Below are 6,000 nucleotides of genomic sequence, written 5' to 3' on the forward strand. Positions count from 1 at the left end.
TGATTGAATGTTGAAATGAAAGAACACAAGCACATTTAAAATAACTTGCAAAGACTGACAGAGCTTTTCAATGCTCAGCATTCAGGACTGACGTGACAGAATGAGGGAAGTGTCAGCTGCCTTTGATTGATCAAGCAGAGCGACATCAACCTTTTCACTTTCTTTTACATGATTTACTGTTTTTATAGGAGAAACTGTCCGACCGAACATGGAAGAGTTTTTGATTTGTTAAAGCAGCATAGAACAGATAAAGCATGTTACAACTAGAAATTGATACTAGAATCGTAGGTTGGTTTAAAGTTACTGCTGGATTGTCTTGCGCTGCACAGGCAGTGGGAAGTGATGGTCTGGGATGAATTCCAATGCCACAGCCAGAAAAAGCTATTTCTGCTATTTTGCAAATGTCTGGATTGTACTGCTCTGTGTGAGAAAAGGCTTTGGAGTGCATCTCGAAGTTTTGAAAATTAATTTATGGTTGGTCAGGTTGCCCGAATGCTTGGGGTGGGCTAAGACATGCAAGCATTTTGCAGTGGTTCACAAGTCCTTTGGTGGTAAATCCAAGTGAAAAATGCATGATTGTGGGAATATTCAAGTCTGAGCTGGACATCTGCACTGATAGAGTGGAGCTCTAGTATAGCATGTCTCTTCTTCAAAGACATGCTATACTAGCTACTTTCCCTTTGTGAATAATGACCCAAAACAGACCTCAAAGTTTTGCAAGAAGCCCTTGAAAAATCAGAGAAAACCCAAGAAGCTCTGACTGTCATGGACTGTCACAGCCACCTGACCTCAGCCCTATTCAACATCTCTGGGTATCAGTGAAGACTGAGAAAGCCAAAAACTTGTGAGAGGTTTTTGTTATTCATATAAGTTTACACAGCTATGGTCCTTTCTACCAGCATTCGTCATGACCTCCTTGGCATTTGAAGTAATTTAAAAAATGCTCAGCCTTTAGAATAATATATCGATGTGTGTATCAAATATGATTTAAAAATGTTAAATTTCATCAAATTATTATCAAAAAGATTCAAAATGTATCTTTTAGTTTCTCAGTGCATTGAAGAGACTTGTTGTCTCGACACTTCCCCAGTTCAGCTGCACTAATTATTTCTCTAATTGCCAGTGGCACCAGTGGCAAATTGCTGTTTGGTATCAAACTGTCTTAGTACACGTGTCGGACTTTTTATTTTAAACTGGCCTGTACAATAATGATGGTACCCCTAGAAAAGATCTAAAATAATTCGACCATAGGGACATTTTAAACTAAACTGAGTCCTGTAATTAGCATCACATGTGTCTTCATACTTGTAATCAATCAGTCTGCCTATTTAAAGGATGGAAAGTGGTCATTGTGCTGTTTGGTATCATGATGTGTACCACACTGAACATGGACCACAGAAAATTAAGGAGAGAGTTTTGTTTTAAAAAAAGGAAAAGAGAAACATGTAAAAGGTGAAGGCTATAAGACCGCCTCCTAGCAGCTTGTTGTTTCTGTGACTATAGTTACACATAATATTTAGAAGTTTAAGGTCCACAGGACTGTCGCTGACCTCTGTGGACTTGGCTGCAAGAGGAAAATGGATGACAAATTTAAGAGACATATAATACAAATGGTAAACCAAGAACTCAGACCAGAGTCGTCTATAAACCCCAGGATTACTGGTTCAATTCCTGGTTCCTCCTGGCTATATGGTGCACCGACACAGTAGTGCCGTCATCTACTGCATCAACAATTACCCCAAAGAGATCAATAAAGTATGTCATTATTAAATCCAAGGTCAACGTACATCAGTGTCAGAGCATCAATGCCAGATTGACCCAAAGTGGAGTTAATGGAAGATGACCAAGAGGACTCCACTGTTGAAAGCAAATCATAAAATATTCTAAAGCAAAATGTGCTGTACAGTGTCAGAAAGGTTGGTTTCAGTCACAGGTCATGGGTCTTTCAACGGGATAATAAACCAAAACACAGCTAAAAACACTCAAGATACATCCTGGTTAGATGTAACCAGGATGTAAAACTTAGGGTATAATTTTCATTAGTTCTCTCTTTATATTTTTTTCAGTTTGAAATTATTTCAGTTACCTTTGTGGGTTTTTATTTTTTATCAGAAGGGTACCAACAATTGTTTTCCAGGCCTGTATGTGTACCCAGTTTTCCCATATCCATTAAAGCCAAGCACACAGTCTCCCAAACAAGCCTTCCTGTGGCTTCTAAGATAGTCCTGGACTGGGAAAAGTTATACCAAGAAGCAGCACATTATGAAATATAAGTGGAATCCCCAATAGCAGATGGAGTTTCTTTCATACCCAGACTTGCAATAAAGGCTAAAATATTTTGCAGTTATACATTTTAAACATTTCATTTCATATCATGAATATATCAAATTGTATTAAGGAATAAAATCATTTTATTCTATCCCTGTAATATGTGGTCTACTGCTGAATATTAGGCCATATCCATGATATACTTATCTATCTACTTACATACCACGATAGACAGATCTATGATAGATGGTAATTAAAGTCATACATCCTGCACATACACTGTAGGTTTTTCTTTCTTTTAAATACCAATCAGTAAGAATAAAGTTGTGTTTACAGGCGCTCATTAGTGAGGCCATTTTGTCAAGCAGTTCCAAGTTGTTGTTTCAAGTGAGCTTTCTGGTGTCTCTTGAAGTTGGAGGTCATGTCGGGTTGCTCTCTAATTGGGTGTCAAGAGGATTCTAAGTATTTTCACACCCACACAGCATACACATGCACACACACACATACACACACACACCTACACACACACACACACACACACACACACACACAGACAGCAAATACATCCTGGTTTAATTGGTCAAATATGCTTCCCTAACCAGTAGTGCAAAATCACAAACCCATACAGACACATAGACACACACACATTGCGGTGATATAGAGAAGAAGCCCCTAATAAGGATTTGTCAGGCCTGCAGATTTGCAGAGCACTGGAGGAAAGCTGGCTGCTGCTCCAAAGACAGGCCATTGAAGCGCCTCACCTCAGACTGTGGTTGCAGTTGTTTTCCACACTTAACAGCCAATTAAAACGCACATAAATTGGGCCATATGACTAGACATACCAAGACACTTTTTAGCATGTTGCTAAATTTGTCAGACAAGTTTCTCGGCGGCTCATGCAAAAGCTGCAGAGGTGTAAAGGATTGTTTATTATTGATGTAATGTGCTGAGAAATGGGCATCATGCCCAGAATATTCTGAAAGAAAGGCGAAGATGAAAAAAATAAATACTGGCCAAAAACACTGCCAAATAATTCTGACACACTCTGCATTCACTTTGATTTCCAATAACAATAGAGTAGTAGATGCAGTTTATATTCCTGTTTTGACTTCAGTGTAATTAAATAACAAGCCCCTCCTTCCACTTTACATCATGTAAAATATATGACATACAAATATAAATATATTTTTCAAATGTGCTTTCACCATTGTTGAAATACACTATCAATAATATTAACTAATGATCAACCAATTGATTGACCAGCCATCTAATCAGGTCAAGGGCAGGCCTCTGCTGCCCCACACAGAGAACAAGTGGAGCCCTTACTAAAGCACAAACTCTCAGAATAACAAACTACCTCTCCCGGACATAACTTGAAGAAGACCTGAGGAGAACAGACAGAACTGCAACTTAAAGCCAACTCCTAAAATACATGTAATGGAGAAATCCTTTAGCTTGTAAGTGTAGAGTAATGACATATTTATGCCTTTTACTATATATGCAGACAGTGTGGATGGCTATGTTTTATTGTGCTGAGACCAGAGAAAAGTTCAACAAAACCAAAAGCAGTTCTCGAATAGTTCAAATAAAATACTTATTAGCATTTGTGAAACCTTACTAAATTTCCTGCCGAGCTGAGTAGGCGCAAATCTCATCAGCCGGAAAAGGCAAGAAATCTCCTCTGTGGATTTAGAGGCTGTGTCTTTTTTGGAAGAAGTCCTCTTTTTAAGTGTGAAAACAACAGCTCTGTGACGCAGACGGTTCGAAAACAACACATCCCTCCTGATCCCATCTGTAACTAGCGTCGTCTGCAGAGTAATTTAGGGTGATGCACTCAGCGGTGAGCTGCTATTTTACTTTTATCATCGCCATAATGCAATCACACACTGGGTTGTTAGAGAGGAGAGGAGGAGGACGAGACAGCCCATTGGATGAATACACAGTTAGAGATCAATCTGAGCAGCTCTGTGAATAGGAGAAACAAATCTACCAGTGACATTGGATTTCAGCTGACAGCTCCTTATGAACACCAGGCTTATGAGTTGATTTATACGAGTACATGAGAGGGCAGTGGCAATGTTAAATGATCTTGTGGCAATTCATAATATCTACCACTATCTCCACCATTTATCTCTCTTGTCCTAAGCTCTGTCACTTCATTGATTTTCACACCCTTTGCCACAAAAAACACAACAGCACTCCACTGACAGTTAAAATAATGGAGTATAACAAGTTGTGGAGTGTTTAACTGCTCAGTGTCTGATGTGGCTAATTGAGCTATTTACGGCTGATGCTTAGCAACAGTTTGACGCCTTGTTGTGCTGTTATTTTTTGTTAAAATGCTATTTAGCTTTTTTAACCTTCAAAATACAGTGTTTATGTGTATATGTCTTATACACATATAATGAGTTAATTGTTCAATAAGGAAAGCTAATTGATGAACATTCATGTTTATGACTGCAGGTCTTCTTTTTAAGAGGGTTTCTGGTGATGGAAAGTCTACCCAGTGAAGGTATCAAGACCCCTGGATTTCTATGATAAGGACCCCAGCACTGGTAGTAGTTAGTTCTACCCATTTCTGGATTGATGGAGGACCGAGTCAGGCTTAGCACCTGAGTTAAGGACCAATCTAATTTAACTTAAAAGACTATTCTCTTCTTTTATTTCCAGTTACCCAATCCATGTGCCTGTGGAAGGACAACCTTTGTGCAGATGGACAGTATTATTCAGTATTGTGTATTGCTATGCCGGACTTGCAACAATGGTGCATTGTTCACACTGTGAAGAACTGTGAAACATTTTAATTGAATCATACATGCATTAAGGAAACAAAAAAAGTCTAGGTTTTAAAACTGCTACACAATGATCAGATCTAACATCTGCAACATTACAGATTACACATAGTGAATGTAAGATGCATCTATTTCCTTAGAGACAAGGAGGAATGGTCGAACCAATGGCTTCTAATTTTTCAATTCAGCTTATTCTTTCTGTGGAAGCACAGAGTATTGAACCTATTCTTTTCTCTTTGGTTGTACACCAGAGTGCAAAGTGATGTATTTTATTTATTCATTAGAACTAAAACAACACAAGGTACCACTCAACAACTATTTCCCTTCCTGCTTCCTGTTGTGACTAGTTTTTGCTGATATCTGGTCCACTGCAGTTAGTTTCAGTTACTTTGGTAATTTAGCACACTACTGATTAAAATATGAGACTTACATAATCCCACAAAAGCTGTTGTATCATTTCCTTCAGTCCAAACGAACTGAAACAGAAGTTTGAATGAGGAGAAGACACATCCTTGACCTGATGTTGCTCTCCCCAGCCTGACAGCACAACAGAGCTTGCATCATTATCAGAACTTATCCACTTCTCTGAAATTGCCTTCTGCCTGTGAAATTAATGACAGGCATTTGTACAATGACAGGCGGCACCCAATACAACTGTAATCTCTCTCCAACTGTGTCTCGATGCAGCCGAGGACATGAGGAAAACAAATGGAGAGACAACAAGGCTTGTCATTAGTCTTAGCAAGGACTCAAGGACATGCGTGATGGTGGTGGTGGTAGGGGCGGGGGGGTCATGACTGAAAATTGGAGAAGAGTCTTCAGATTCTTTTTTAATTAGACTTTGAAGAAAGGAAAGGTGAAGGTGACTGTGTCTTTAACTTCACAACTGTATGCTATCTGCCCAGCAAAACATGAATAAACTACAACCAACAACAATAAT

The sequence above is a fragment of the Anabas testudineus genome, chromosome 2, assembly GCF_900324465.2.
Source record: "Anabas testudineus chromosome 2, fAnaTes1.2, whole genome shotgun sequence".
NCBI classification, from domain to species: Eukaryota; Metazoa; Chordata; class Actinopteri; order Anabantiformes; family Anabantidae; genus Anabas; species Anabas testudineus.